This window comes from Phyllostomus hastatus, unplaced genomic scaffold, assembly GCF_019186645.2.
Source record: "Phyllostomus hastatus isolate PE091 unplaced genomic scaffold, TTU_PhHast_1.1 phas_contig_196, whole genome shotgun sequence".
In the NCBI taxonomy this organism is placed as follows: Eukaryota; Metazoa; Chordata; class Mammalia; order Chiroptera; family Phyllostomidae; genus Phyllostomus; species Phyllostomus hastatus.
In genome coordinates this window covers 1,859,698-1,875,522 of record NW_025333709.1, presented here as the reverse complement: position 1 = coordinate 1,875,522, position 15,825 = coordinate 1,859,698, and positions in this window count along the sequence as shown.

The window sequence follows — 15,825 nt, the reverse complement described above, 5'->3', positions numbered from 1 at the left end:
GATACATTGTTCAGGGTTCTTTGAACTTTAGATAGTACAGCTTTTGTTTCTAGGGTTTCCAGTGTGTGTTTAATAATTTTTTAAGATTTATTTTCAGAGAGAGGAGAGACACATCAGTGTGTGGTTGCCTCTCTCACACCCCTAGCTGGGGACCCAGCCCACAACCCAGGCATGTGCCCTCACTGGGAATTGAACCAGCGACCCTTTGGTTCACAGGCCAGCACTCAATCCACTGAGCCACACCAGGCAGGACAGTATTTAATACTATTTTTATGAGTAACCTCTGTGGAGTTCTCTGTCCAGCTGTCACCCGTCAGGTCTGGTGTCCTTTTCTGCCAGGCCAACGTTCAGGCCGTTGGGCCTGTTTCTCCTGAGTGTGTGTGTGGGTGCGTGTGTGTGTGCTCTTGGCTGAGGGCCTTGTCCAGCCGGCCAGCCCTCCACGTGAGCCGGCTGCGTGGGTACTGCAGGCCCGTGGCGGTGGGTGCTGGGAGTTGGCGGTGCGCGGAGACTGGAGTCCTCGGTGTCGCTTCCTGCTCGCTCGTGGGGTGGTCGGTGACTCGCCCTGGTGTGGCGAGGGCCTAGCCTGAGGCGCTGGGGCAGCGGGTCTGTTTCTGTTTTCCCCTGTTCGTGTCCTCGCCCCGAGTCCCTGCCGCCCCGGGACAGGTCCTCCTGAGGCGGGCCTCACCCGCTGGGGCTCACGGGAGACGGGTCCTGCCCAGCCCCCCGCCGTGCCGGGACACAGGCTCCAAGCTCTGCGTCCCCGGCCGGCCCTGCTGGGCTGCCCCCCAGCCCCAACCTGGGCCCCGCCCCCCACCCTGCACTTCGGGCGTCAGGTGGGGGCCCCCCAAGAACCTGCACACAAACTCCGGAGACCCTCGGCCGCCATCGTCCCAGGGTCGGGCTGGCCACCAGCCGCTGGAAATGGGGCTGTTCCCACTGAGGATCTGACTTTAACTTCCTGTTGTGATTTAAACAGCCACCTGTGGTTGGTGGCTAGCGCGTTGGACAGGGTGCCCCCGGCCTTGGCTGCCCAGAACGTTAGCCTCACCTGGAGCGCATTAGGGACGCAGAACGCGGGGCCCCCTCGGTGGCCAGTCACCGTCCCCAGGGCGCAGCCAGCGGCTGGGCGTCACTGAGCTCCGCAGGTGGCCGTGTGGGTGCTGACCCTGAGGGCAGCCCGCTCCCACGCCCTGCACAGCTCAACTCTCAACACAGGCCGCCCTTTGTCCGGGAAACCCTCCTCCCCTCTGCTCCCTCTTCAGCGCCCACGCCAGCCCGGCTCTCCGGGAAGCCGCCTGCCCCGGCACCGAGCAACTGGGCTCGGCCGGTGGGTGGGATGGTCTGGGACCAGGCCAGAGGGTCCGACTCCAGGGCGCGAGGCCAAAGCAGCAGGCTCACTCACGGGGGACCCCGGACAGGAGCCGGGGAGTCTGGAGGTCCCAGGTGGGGAGGCCGTGCGCCCGCCGGCCAGAGTGGGGAGTGCTGCTGGGAGTGGCCTTGGCCCTCTCCGGTGAGTGCGCCAAGGGCTGGCTGATGGCAGGTGGGGGCTGGTGGGCGCCTCTGCGGCCTCGCCCCCTCCCTGAGACCTGTATGCGACCTGTGGGGCTTCCCTGGGGGCTGTGCAGCGGGCGGGGCCGCCCCTCATCCTCAGCCCCCCCAGCGGGGGGCCCTGTCACGCTCCGGGGGTGTGAGGTCCGAAGGCGGACAGAGGAGGGAGCTCGCGCCCGGGGCCGCACGGTGAGGGGCGGCGCCAGAGCTGGAGCCCGGGCCCTGCGGCTCCGGCGTGCTCTCCCTGCGGGGTCGCCTGCTTTGCACGGAGACCGCAGGGGCCTCGGAGACAGGCGAGCCGCAGGACTGCCCCCTGCTGGACACTGTGGAGAGGACCCAGGGCGCAGAAATGTTACCAGGGGTTTGGGGGGGGGAGCAAAAGGAATTTCCCCGGAGCCCCAGTGCCCCAGAAAAGGACACTGACAGAGCCACTGGGTCCTGCGGCGGCGGCGGCCTGGGGTCCTCAGGCTGACGCTGCTGGAGCCCCGCCCCCAAGCCCCGCCCCGCCCCGCCCCGCCGGCGGGCGGGAACCAGGACCGTGCAGAGCCAGCGGAGCCTCAGCCAGGGCAGCGCCCCACACCCCTCCGGCACGTGACGCCAGCCTCACCCGACTTCACCCCTGGTCCTGGGTTCTGCGCAGTAACGGGGCCCCTCTGTCAGCCTGGGGGTACCCCCCGCCCAGGGCTGCGGGTGCACTTCCTCTGCGGCCGCTTTCCAGCGCCGCTGCCTGCTGGGTTCCCGAGCCCCGGAGCCGGTTCTCGGCAGGAGAGAAACCACAGCTCAGCTGCCTCGCTCCGAGGGAGAGCGCTGCTGGCCTGCCAGACTCGCCGCGGGCCGCTGCGGCGCTGGGGGCCTGCTCGGCGCCTGCCAGACTGGCTGCGGGGGCTGCCCTCTCGGAGCCCACCTGGCACCTGGCTTGCGGGGCTGGGAGGCCTGCGACCACGCCTGCTTCTCCCCTGGCCCCCGCCCCTGGTGCTGAGCCCTGCCTCCCGTGAGCCCCTGGTGCTGAGCCCTGCCTCCCGTGAGGCCTGTGTGGAGCCTGCCCTCCCACGGCACTGCCTGCGGGCCGGCACTGGTCCCCCACACCGCCCCCGCGCACGCGGCTGCAGCTGAGGCGCCTGCCCCTGTGCCGTGAGCCGCTGACCTGGGCCAGGCCGCACAGCTCGATGCGGGAGTTTGCACGCTGAAGGGCGCATCTCCGCCTGGGCTGGACTCGTCACGCCCCCAGGTCACGAGGCAGCGATTGGCTCTGCCTGCAGCACTCTCCAGAGGACGGGCGACGTGGGGGGTAGCGGGGGGGGGGGGGACATGACACGGCCTGGTTCTGGGAGGACCCTCACCCCACACATGGCTGTGGGCTCCGTGCCCCCAGCCCCCTCACCCTCTGCCTTGAGCCGGAGCTGCTCCTGTGACTGGAGTCCAGATACAGCTTTATCCTCGGGGGCACGTGGGGCCCCGCCCACTCCTCCTGCACCCTGGAGGCCCGTCTAGAGAACCAGGACTGGGACTGAGCCCTGAGCGCAGTGTGCACAGCTTGCAGGCTCCTCCCCCGACCCCCACAGGGATGCCCTAGAAATGCCCCTACCCCAGTGCCCTTGGGAGGCTGGGGGTGTGGACTCAAACCCTGGCTTTGGTAGCTCAGGATCTGCTGTGTCTGCCGGGGACCAAGCAGCCCCTGGGGCTGCGAGAGGCAGGGGTGACGTGCCAGCTGTGTGTCAGCCTGGGGCTGCTGGGTGGGCGTGGCATCGGGCCCTGTCTGGCTGTGGGTCACTGTGGGGGGGGGGGGCCCTGCCCAAGGGGCTCTGGATGCGGAGAGAGGCCTCTAATGAACCTGAAGGCCAGTCAGAGTGACCTGTGGTGGGTGGAGCCCCAGGAAGCCCCAGTGGGACTGGGGGAGGGGGAGCCTGTCACTCAGCCTTGCAGCGGTGGGGCGTAGCTGACTGGGGTCCCAGTGATGAGGACAGCGCCTGTGACATGCCCACGGTGCAGCCCCTTTGCTGGCGGGTCCTCACGCTTGGCTCTGTGGCTCGTGGCTGGCGCCTTCCCGTCCCAAGCCTCAGTCTGCTGACCTATGAAGTGGGACGACAGCCCCTTCCAGGCCAGTGACTTTCCTGACTCCTCGGGACAATGGATGGTCTCCTTGGGGACCCAGCTGCTACAGGGGCCTGGCCAGGCACCCCTGAACAAGTGACAGTGGTTGGGGCTTCCATGGAAACTGGAAAACCACACAGATCACCCTGAGAGCTTGCCATCAAAACTTGAAGTAAATCTGCTCGGGCTGCTGCAGCTCAGTGGATTGGGCGCCAGCCTGTGAATCACAGGGTCGCCGGTTCGATTCCCAGTCAGGGCACAGGCCTGGGTTGTGGGCCTCGACCACACATTGATGTTTCTCTCCCTGCCCGTCTCCCATCCTCTCTCTCTAGAAATCTTTAAAAACAAACCTCGAAGTAAATCTAATTCCAGCCCGTGGCACTCAGATGTCCTCCCCGGTCCTGAGGCGCACCCTGCCGGGGGCGCCGGGGGAGGTGGGGGTGCCGCCTTGGAGCCCGTGCCCCTCCCCGCCTGACGCCACAGGCGCTCCTGCGCAGGGAGGACAGCCGAGGGGCAAGGCTGCTGGCCGCCGGGCCACCCCGGACCGAACGCCCGGCGGGTGCTGGGCCTTTCTGCCCCCAGCCTGTGCGAGGCTGGCGGGCTGGGCCTCCCCAGAGCAGAGCCTGAGATACTGGGGGTCCCCGCCACATGGGCGCCTGCCCCGGGTGGGCCCTTCTCGCCCCCCGGGCTCTGGGCGGGGCCTGAGCGCCCCTGCCCGGCAGCACGACTGGACCAAGGGTGGGTTTTCCCTGTGGGGTCGGCCAGCGCCTGGCGGCTGGGGAAGGGTGTGCTGCCACCAGGGTGCCCTGGACGGGACACCGAGAGTTTCCTCCTAGCGGCCGATCTGCCCCGTTTCAGAGAAAGACGGCCCCGGCTCAGAGGCCGAGGGCCGGCACGGGCGCCAGAGCCCATCTCCCGGGGGCTGGGGGCAGGGCCAGGCCTGCGTCGCTGGGCAAGCACCCACCGCCTCCAAGATTCCAGTGTGGACACTGCCCGGGGGTCCCTGACCCTGGCTCCCACACACCGACCTCCCCGGCCCAGTCCGGGGCTCCGGGCGGCTGGCACCGCTCGTCCCCACAGAGCTTGGTGTGGTGCCACCGGCCGCAGCTTAGTTGTGGGGACCGCTGCCCTCGGCGGGGCACCCTTTGACCTGCCTGTCTGACCCCTGGACCCCTGGGGGTGGCCTGACACCAAGCCTCTTGGAAGAAGACCCGGAGCAGCACTTTCATGATGTCGGGTGGGCAGAGACCCCTCCACCGGGACGCAGGGGGCCGAGTCCTGGGGGGCACTGTGAGGCGGACGCTGCAGAAGGGGGGGGTGTCCGTTCACCAAAAGCCACCGCTAAGGGGACGAGCTGGCAGGTCCCAGCAGAGACGTCAGCGGTGCGTGTGGCTGACACCCTGAACCGGGAGCGCAAGGAGCGGCTCTTGCCTGGAGTGGGTTTGTGGGTGAATGTTGGGACGGACCCAGTGACCAGGCGCACCTGCGAAGTATGGGATCCCTCCGCCCCCAGGCCCCCGCCTGCCCCTCCCCTCCCTCCCTCCCTCCTTCCAACAAGAGTGCCTGGGGGGAGGGGCAGGCCCCGCACCAGAGTGCTCTGTGGTCCCTGCGAGGGGGTCCCTCATGCCCTCTGCAGCAGTGTCGTCGTGATCGTCGCAGGCACTCCCAGCGGCTGTGTCTTGAGAAGCCTCGCGTCCCTCCTACCTGGTGCTCCACACTGAGCAAGGGATGGGAGTCCACGGAGCCTCTGCTCCGCCCCCCTCCCCGGCCCCGGGGTGGGGGGAGGAGGGACTCAGCTGCAGAGGTGCGGGCGCTGGGCCCTGACCACTGCTCGCCGAGGTGCAGGCAGGGGCTGTGGCTTTGCCCGACGGGCTGGCCAGCCGGGGAGTGACTTCCCGGGGTCAGAGAGGAGACAATGGGGACAGGCCTCCGGCAGACCCGGCCGTCGGCTGGGTTCCCTGGTGCCATGGCTCACCCAGAAACTCACTGTGAAGTTCACTCACAGCCCTGTCTGCCCAGGCGGGTTCCCCGGGCAGCACCTCCGGGCTTTGCAGGGAAGGACAGGGAGCGTGGTGGGGCTGCTAGGGGGCCTCGAGGTGGAGGCCCCGCTCGGCCTGTGCCCCCCCCACCCCGCAGACAGATGGCCGTGGGGGGCAGCCCTGCCCAGGGCGTCCTCTCTGTTCCCTCCCCAGAGAGCCCCCACGTCACGCCTGCCGGAGGCCAGGCCCGCCAACAACCTGGCGCCCTCGGCGTGTTCCCTGCAGGATTCCTAAGAAGGTCCCACACCCCCCAGGGCGGCCTGAGGCCAAGGCCAAGGCCACATCAGCAGCAGGCCCTTGGCTGCGAAGCAGCCGGGTCCTTCCAGCTTCCACGAGGCACACGCGTCTGGGCGGGCGGGGGGCCCGGGGAGCGGCTCTGCTCTTTCTGGGCAGAGAAGGGAGAAGTGACTTCCAAGAACTGAGTTGGATTCAGGAATCTCTCTGCCCCGAAAATGCCTTCTGGAGGCCGTGCCCGCGGGAGCTGCCGGCTCAGCCCGTGGCTTCAGCCGGGTGGGGGTGGGGCAGGAAGCCCTCCTGTCTGCCCAGGGCTGCTCCGTCCGCCTGAGGGCGAGCAGTGGGTCTGGGCCTCTGTCCCCTCTTGCGGCTGCCTGCGGCCCGCCCCGCCCCCGCCTCGCTCTGCCCTCCCGGGGGCCCGGGTGCGGGGGAAGGGGCGGGAGGAGGAAAGGTCAGGGCTTCCAGGGAGGAGGGGAAGGCCCAGGACCTCTGGTGGGAGGGCTCGGCTGTCTCCTAAGAGACCCCGGTGGGCGCGGCCTGCGGAGGCCGCCAGCAGCGGGGGTGGGGGGTCGCTGCGGGGCCCACGATGCGGAAGAGAACACGGGGACGGTGCAGGCGACTTCACACCAACGAGGCCGACCACTCGGCCGTCACGGGTGGGTTCCCGGAACGCCAGGGCCGGCCGGCTGGGGAGGAGAGGGACCTGCGCAGCCCGTGTCTGTCTGGGGAAGGGAGACGGGCACCGAGGTCCTCCCCGCGGAGGGAGCTCGGTTGCGGTGGTTTCGCTGGGGAATTGCACCCGCAACTCCACCGGTTGTCCCCAAACTCCTCCGGGAAACGGGCGGAGGGGAAGGGTTTCCCAGCCGGCGCTGGGAGGCAGCACCGCCGGACCCGCGCCGGACAGAGGCGCGGCGAGAAACGCGGGCTGCGGACGGATCCCGCGTCGGAACGCGAGAGCGAGACGCGGGGCGCGGCGCCGGCCCGGACCCAGCACCGCAGAACCGCGGCGGGCGAGTCCCGAGGGCGGGGCCGGTTTCACATTTAAGAAGCGACCGGTGTAATTTGCCACATTAAAAAGCTAAAAATGACAAAAAACACATGATCATGTCAAAAGTTGCAAAAAAAAAAAATCTTTGTTAAAACCCAACATCCATCTTGGGTGAGACTCGCAGCTCACCAGGCCCAGAAGGGGGGACCTCTCCAGCAGGCGGAGAGCCCCCGCCAGCCCGAGGTCCCTCCGAGCGTGGGGGACGGAGGCTGAGGCCCAAGGCGCCGGGCCGGGCCGACGTGCAGCCGGGCCCGCACCAGGCCAGGGCAGCGGGCGTGGGCCCGGAGGGGCCTGTCCAGCTGTCCTGTTCACACCCCGCAGGGCCGTCGCTGCCGCGAACCCATCGGGGTCTGCGCGGAGCGGCTGGAACCGGCTCGTGCACTGATGCAACATAGTAGCTCGGCCCTGTTTGCAGGAACGCAGCAGGCCCTGCCTTCTCCCTCGCCTCAGTGCTCAAAGAGGGGGTCTCCCCGCCCCCAGCCTCACACCTCAAGGGATCCCCAGCACAGCGACCTCCTTCCCTGCGGGGGGGGGCGTGCTGCACCAGCAGAGGCGGCTCCCTGCCCTGGGTCCGCAGCAGGTGCACAGTGCGGTGGGCTTCTTCCTGGGGGGAGGCCTGCCCGGGCCACCGTGGCTCTGGCCCAGGTGGTGGCCTGACCCTGTGGCCGGCAACGGAAGACCGTTACGGCCACACATCCGAGCCACACCCTTCTGAACGCCGCCCGGCCCTCAGCTCTGAGTGATAAAGCGGAGGTTCCGTTCCCACTGCCACCCGCCCGGCCTCTGTCGGGTTGGCCCACAGGGCGGAGCACAGGGCAGTGCCTGGCCGCGTCCTGCACGTGCCGCATGGAGGGGACAGACCCTCCGGGGCTGCGCCCTGGCTCTCTGACGGGCGGGCATGGCCCCCCAGGTCTGTCAGCCACCATCTCAGTGATGGGGACTTGGGCGGCACCTCTGTGTGGAGGGCAGGGGCCAGGCGTCTTCCCGCCCCCCCCCCGCCCCACCCTGCCCCCACCCCAGGGCTGGGCACAGAAAGGGCGAGGACGTCTCCCTGAAGGGTCCAGTGGGCTCCGAACGCTTTCGCTCCACCCCCCCCTTCTGACCTGGAGTGCGAGGGAGGAAGTCAGGGACCCAGATCCCTGCCCTGGATCCTAGCCCCTGTGTCCCTGGGGGCGAGAGGCCCCGGTCCCCAGCCTCCCACGCCGCGCAGGCCCCGCCCCAGCTGGCTCGGGGCTGGAGAGCCCTCCCGGCAGAGCGCAGCTGGGGGGCTGGGAGCCATCTGGAGAAGCGCTCTGCGGGGCCGGCCAGCGCCGGCGCCTGGGCGGGGAGGCGGCCAGGGCCGACTTTCCCCTGCGGGGAGCGGCTCTCTGGAAGGACCGGGTGGCCACGCAGACCGGGCCTGTTCCGGCCACGTCCGGGCTGCTGGGCTGTTCCATGGAGAGCTCTCCCCCCCGCGCCCAGGGCAGGGGCACGTCCTCCGAGGGCCCCAGCGGTGGGACTCCATTCCGCTCAGCAGACGCACCGCCCACCGCGGGGCACAGCTGTTCTCTACCCCAGGGGGCACTCGGCCCATGGGGAGCACACAGGAAACAGGGGTCGTACCAGCCCGCATCGCAGGCGTCCTATGACCCCTGGAGGGTCCTTCTGAGCTGCAGGAAGCTCGCCCGGGTCACCCTCATTGACCCTGGTTTTACAGACGAGGGAATTGGCCCCAGAGAGGGCGAGGACTCCGCCCGAGGGCACGCAGCTGAGGGAGGGGCAGGACCCTGGGCTGGGACAGCCGACCCCAGTGCATCGGGGTTCGAGTCCACCTGTTCCTGCCGTGACGGGAGCCCAGGGGAGCCACCTGGGCCCGGGGTCAGAGCAGCCTGCCCGGGAGGGGTGGGCACACGGCTGGGTGGGAGGTCCCGCGTCGGACAGCCGGCCTGGGCTCCCCGACGTCGCCCAGCACTGCGAGGGCAGGAGCTTTGGCTGTGGGGCTGGACCTCGTGCCCATCGCCCGGCCGAGGAGGACGCCCGAGCCCTACGTCACCCCACGAGCGGAACCAGGCCCTGGGCGGGTCAGACACCTGGGCGGAGAGAGCAACCCTCCTGCGCGGCCGTAGCTCTGCTCCTCGGTGGAGAGCGGCTCCCTGACAGGACACGGAGCGTCCACGCCCTACAGGAAAGCGCTGACCGCACCCCAGAGCACGGGGGCCGAAAGCACACTCGGGGGGAGGCCTGCAGCCGGCACCCAGCACGCCTGCGTGTCCGGGGCTCCGTGGGCAGCAGGACGTCTGGCTCCTGGTCTCCCGCTCACCTGGCCACTTACCTTTTGCTCCCTTGTCTCACGCCCATCCGCTCCGGCCTTGGGGCCTCCCATGGGGCGCCGGGAGACGGGGTGCCCCCAGACTCGACTGCCCCCCAAGGGACCCGGCTAAGGGCTCCCCTGGGACCCTGGATGCTCCAGGGCTGAGACACCCGAGTTGGGGCCATTTGGCGCCACTTACACCTTAGGGGCCCGTCCTTGAAATGTCAGCCCCAGGCCCACGGCAAGCACAGAGATCAAGAGCAAGTGTTCGGAGACTTCTATAGCGTCTCCCAGGCACCTCGACACACCAGCTCACGTGGCGAACCCCACGTGATGCAGGCCACACGCCGTCGCCCACAGTGGGACAACTGGGGAGGAGGGGTCTTTCCCACAGACAGTTTGACCAGTGCCGACCGAAGTACCCCTGTGCCAGCGAGCAGAGGTGGTCAGGAGGGCTCCCTGGGGGAGGTGTCCCCCAAGGTGCCGAGAGTTTCAGACCCATCCTCCTGAGGCCCCCGGGATGGAGGGAGCCCATTGCTGCCGTCTCTGCCATCGCGCCCCCACCCCCACCCCCCGTGAGCCGGAGCAGCTGCCAGCCCCCCGGGGAAGCCAAGGGCAGCGGAGACAGCCGGACAGCAGGGAGATGCGTTCCGGGCAGGCTCAGGAATGTGCTGACGGGGAAGTAGCTCTGGGAGAGTTCGGCGGGGCGTCCTGCGCAATCTCAAGTATGGCCAGTGTCAGGGGAGGGAGGGTTTGCGTTCCGCCCCCGAGGCCAGGGGAGGTCAGCCGGTCCGGTCGGTGCTGGGATTCCACAGGCCGGGCGCGGGCTCCAGGGCGGGGGGGTGGGTTCAGGCGGGGCAGGGGGAGTGGGAGGAGGGGTGCACCCAGGCTCACAGCAGGACACGGGACATCCCGGCGCTGCCCCTCACGCCTAGGGTGGGGCTGCAGCGGTGACCCCAACGACCCCCGGTAGGTGCCCCCGGGAGACCGGGGCCCAGACGCCAGGGCCACAGCCCGTGGCTTCTCCGTGTCTCCCCCAGACGCCTGGCCCCTCACCCACCGGGAGGGACACAGGGCCGCGCCTGCATCTCAGCGCATCCCAGAGACGCGTCCCAGCCGAGAAGCCCCGCCTCTGCGCGCTGGGGACAGGCTGGCTTCCCCCCTCCCCCCGAGCATGGGGGAGGGGCCCGGTTCCTGTTCCGTGCGCACTGGTCCAGTGGGGAACCGCGCCAATGAGTGTGGCTGCCTCGTTCCCGGGCTGGAGCCCCCGTGCCTCCCATTTCTGTCTCTCTGCGCTTGTTTCCGGTGGTGACGCCGAGGAAACTGAGGCACAGGCACGGGGAGGGCCCACGGCTGGTGCGGGGTAGCTGGGGACTGACTCTCCCAGGTGCCCTGAGCTCCGTCCTCCGCGCTCTCTGGGTCAGGGCGGCGACCCCCGCAGAGGAGCCTGGGTAGGCGAGGGTGGGGGTGGGGGTGGGGGGAGCGCGGGCTCCTCTAGTTCACCCGCCAGTCGCGGCGCACGCTGAGGGCGCGCGTGAACGGGTGTGGAGGCTCGTCCGCCGCCGCGTCCGCGGTGCGGGCCCACGTTTTTACCGACACAGAACTCGAACACTGACCACCTCCCACCGTCGCTTCGCCTGGGGGTCCCGGGCGCCTTCCTTCCCAACCCGGGTTTGAAACGTGTTCTGTTCCGGATTTTAGGACATGCTGCTGCCTCAGCCATCCTGCAGGCCGGCTGCCTTTCTGGCGTCTCCCGGGTCGTGGATGCGCACGGGCCGTGGGTCTGTGCAAGCGCCTCCCACCCGGGGCGGGGCAGCCCAGCCGCCCTGACCCCGACCCCGGCCCTGACCCCGACCCCGACCCCGACCACCAGCGGCCTGCTCTCCATCCACGCGGTCTGTCTTTCCCATGAAGCGGTGCCACATCCGCGTGGGCTGCCGGAGAGCGCGCCGGAACGGCTGCAAAGGTGGCCCGGAAGGGCTCCCCTCCTGGGCGCCAGCCCGGGAGCCGCCGCCCCGCGTGGGCGCTGGGGGGCGCCCTGTCGCGGGGTCACCCGGATGTAGCCGCGTCTGTGCGTCTGTCGGCTCCCCCAGCGGAGGACGTTCCGGCCTTTTCACGTTCACGTCGTCTTCCGCCGAACTCGGGCCGCTGCCCGCCGTTATTTTTTCGCATTTCCTCCCCCGCTCCGCCCTCCTCCGCCCCGCCCCCTGGGAACCCACCCGCACACACCTTAACCCTCGCGGGGCTCCCCCACGGGCCCGGGAGCCGTCGCCCGTTTGGCGTCCTTCTCTGAGCTGCGCTTTGTGAGACGCAGCTCCCATGACACGCAGTTACCGTGAAAAACCTGCAACTCCGCGGTTTTCGGTGTGTTCGGTGTTTTTGGCAGCCGTCGCCGTGACGCGATTCCAGGGCACTTCTGTCACCCCGAGAGGCCACCCCACCCCGGTTAGCAGTCACGCCCCCCGCCCCCCCCGCATCCCCCCTCCACCCAGGGCTGCCCATCTGCTCCCGCCGCTGTCGGCTGGTCTGTCCTGACGGTTCCCGGGAGTGAGGTCGCGGAGCCCGCGGCCTTTGCGCCCCGCTCCCTTCGCTCAGCTTCGCGTGCTCAGGGCTCATGGGGGGGTGGCAGGTGTCAGGGTGGCGGGCCTGCGGTGGCTGCACCCCACGTAGACAGACCCCTCCACTCGTTGATGGGTGTCAGGGTCGAGTCCACCTGGTCGTTAGTCATGCTGCTGTGGACACCTACGTACATACGAGTTTCTGTGTGGCCGTGTGCTTTCAAGGCCCTTCCACGGAACGACATACCCAGGAGTGAACTTTCTGGGTCCCAGAGGCACCCTGTTTTTAAGTTTTCCAGGGGCCCGCCACGCTGGTTCCCACGGGGCGGCACCGGTCAGCACTCCCTGCCGCCCGCAGTGGCCCCGGGGTGCCCCGTTCTCCGCAGCCTCGCCAGCCCAGAGGTCGGGGCCCTGACCACAGCCTCCCGGGGGCGGCGAGGGTTGGGGAGGTCGCGTGTGGTTTTGATGAGTGTCTCCCGGACGGTTAGTGGCCCTGCGCAGCTCTGCGAGTGCCTGCGGACCTCTTCCGAGAAGTGTCTGTTCAGATCCTTTGTGAATTTTTAATTACATTGTTGCTCTTTTCGTTGTTACATTCTCAACACTGTGTCCTCGCCACATCTGTGCTTTGCAAATATCCAGCTGGTTCTGTCTTGACCGAGTTCATTGCAGCGAAGGTGTTTATTTGGTTGGGATGAACTCCCACGTACCTGTTTTTTCTTGGGTCGCTCATGCTTTGGATTCCGTGTCTAGAAAACTGTGGCCACAGCTAAGTTCACGGAATCTCACGCCTTCGTCTCCTTCTCAGAGTTCTATGGCTTAGCGCTCACATCCAGGTATGTCTTGGAGCTCATTTTTGTGTTGATTCTTGCACATGGTGGGAGGCGGGCGTCCAGACGAATTGCTTTTTTTGCCTGTGGACAGCCGGGCGTTCCTGCACTCTCTGTGAAACAGACTGTTCTCTCCCTGTGCACCGTCTCGGTCTTGTGGAAAGAAGGTCGATGGGCCGCAATCGCGTGGGTTTTTTCTGGAGTCTCGGTCCTCCTCCCCGGACCCCGCCGTCCGCCCTCAGGGCTCTGGCCTCCTGGTACGTTTGCAACCAGGAGGTGTCCACCCCCGACTTGACTTCGCTCTCCTTTCTCCTGCGCTGTTTCTGCTCCCCGGCCTCCCTTTCAGTTTCGCGCGAGTTTCAGGATCAGGGTGTCCATCTCTGCCAGATGGGCCGGGGGGACTGCGATCGGGGTTGTGCCGGCGCCACAGGCCGGTCAGGGAGGCGCTGCCGTCCCGACAGCACACTGAGGCTCACGATCCGCGACCATGAGCTGTCTTTCCATTCATTTAGGTCCTCAGTTTCTTCCAACACTGTTATGCCATTTTTGGTACATAAGTCTTGCATTTCTTTGGTTCAATTTATTCTTCAGGATCTTTTTTTTTTTTATGTTACTGAGGAATTTTCCTAATTCCACCGTGGGATCACCCATGGCTAGTGTATGAGAACACAGCTCGTTTTCGTGTGTGGGCTGTGTACCCCACAACTTTGCTCAGCTGTGCATCAGCTCTAGGAGGGTTTGGGGGGATTTTATTTCTAGATTTTATTTGTTTATGTTACAGAGAGAGGGGAGGGAGGGAGAACGAGAGGGAAAGAAACATGGATGTGCCAGAGAAACATCAGTGTGTGGTTGCCTCTCATGCGCCCCCTACTGGGGACCTGGCCCACAACCCAGGCATGTGCCCTGACTGGGAATCGAACCAGCGACTTTTTGTTTCACAGGCTGGCACTCGATCCACTGGGCCACACCACCAGGGTCTGGGGCGATTCCTTAGGGCTTTCTAGATAGAGGTCATGTCCTCTGGCAGTCGAGGTCGCTTCCTGTTTCCCTTTCCCATCTGGACTCCTGTTCTTTCCTTCTCGCCTCGCTGGACCGGCTAGACCCTCCGGGAGAGGAGGGCGGGGGAACCCGAGGGCCTGCTGCCCCGCCGTCAGCACCACCTCCACTAGGGGCTGAGGCATGCTGGCTACAAGTGGAGCCCAGGCGTCCGGGGCTCTGTCCCCCGGTACAGCCCGCCCCCGGTCCCTGAGCCGTCCTCAGACAGGCGCCCACCCGGAAGGCTGCTCCCTTCCCTGCGGAGAGCTCCCCACCTGTGGGCCCCGCCTCCTTCCCCCCCTTGGCCCACCCCCTGTCCTCCCCCCCCCCCCACGCACACGCGCACTCAGTCACATCCGAGTGCCCCTCACACGCACAGCCTGGCGTCCCTTCATGCCCGTCTCCTCCCAGAGCTGGCGATCTTTAAGGGGAGAAGCCTTACAAAGCCGAGGCTCAGAGAGGCTGAGGAAGTTGCCCACGGTCGCACAGCGCATCCCGGCCGAGTCCGTCTGAGTCTGCGCACCTCGCTCTCCGGACCACAGCTGTCCGGCGCAGTCACTGCCTTGCCCGCACGCCGCCCTCCGCCCTCCGCGTCCCTCCCCTCGGGCCGGGCGGGCTTCCCAACGCAGGAGACACAGGAGTCTGGGAAACAGGGCAGCCCCCCCCCCCTCCCGCCCTCCCGAGCGCTCCTGTCTGCCCCCTCCCCCCCGCTTACCTGCTTCTCCCTGTGGGACGTGACGTGGAGCCTCTGGGCACCCTCGTCACGGTCAAACGCCCGTCATCAGGCCCCCGAGGCCCCCAGGGGTCCCCAGAGCCCTGCACCCTTTGGTGCCATTTGCTTCCTGCAGGGTGTGCCCCTGCCCTGTCCTCACCCTGTGGGGTCCCAGTCACCCCTCCTCGGAGAGCTGCCCGGCCCCCCGCCCCGGGCCCCCAGCCCAGGCTGAGCTGTGAAGGCCCCCAGCCATGTGGGCTGAATTGTGGATTTTTCCCTAGTTCCTCACACACCCACCACCCGCACTTCCTCTCCCCATCTCACTGGTGGGCGCAGCCGCGCAGAGTCTGCCCGTGACACCTGTCCCCACTCCCGCCCCTGGGGCTTGGGGGGGAGGGGCGCCCACACTCCGTAAGCACCCAGTGTGTGCTTGGTGTTGACTGTTTCCAGTTTGTTTTACCTTGTGGTTCCTTCCCAACAACCCTAAGACAATGGCAGATAAGGAAACTGAGGCTCACGGAGCGCGGTGTGGGGGCCAGGTGTCCGAGCCAGGCTCCGGGCCCGCCCCACCTGGTGCTGGTGGGGAACTGAAGCTGTGCCTCCCGCCGGCGGCCCCTCCGCCTCACGAAGGGCTCCGTGGGGTCCGATGGCCTCGGGATTGCAGGATGGACGCGGTGGCCCAGGAGGCGGAGCTCCTGGGGGGAGGGGCGAGGCTCAGGCTGCAGAATGGAACCTCTGCCCTGCCTCCAGGACCTCCTGAGCCCCCTCCAGGACCCTCCGGCCCCCCGCCCCTTCCCCATCCTGGGCTGCAGCCCTGCACAGAGCTGGCCTTACCTGCTCAGGGGTCTGAGCAGTAGGAGCCCAGGGAGCTGCCCCCCCCAGGCCCCCAGGCCTCCCAGACAGGTCCCCTGCAGAGCCCTGCCAGGCCCTGCCAGAGCCCTCTGAAAACTTAGACGTTTATGGAGTAAAAAGGTTACAGTCAGCTACGCTGCTCTGTGACGTTCCGGCGGTAACAAAATCACCTCAGAACACATTTCTTAGGGCGCACTCCCATCCTCCTGTGACAAGCGGCTGTACTTGGAAGAACAAAGGTGCTCCCCTCACCGGGCCACCTGGCTCCTTCGGGCTCAGACGCACCATCTCAGACCTGGGCGCTGGCTCCGGGGGCCCTCCCCTGCCCAGGAGTATTTAATGGTTCCAGGCTGCCTGGAAGGGTCCTTCGAGGCCCCCAGAGGCCCCAGATCTGCTGGCTCTCGTTGCTGCTGCTGCGGTCACCCGCCGGGGCACACCTCTGAGGTGGACGCTCTGACTGCAGACCTGGGGTGTCCCCCTGACTCTCCCCCCCAGCCTCTCCCCCCGGCGGTCCACCGGCAGAGGCAGCTCCCTTGGGCGCCGCCCCCACGCCTGTGTCCTGGAACCAGGGCCTCCGGGCGCCTTTCCTTC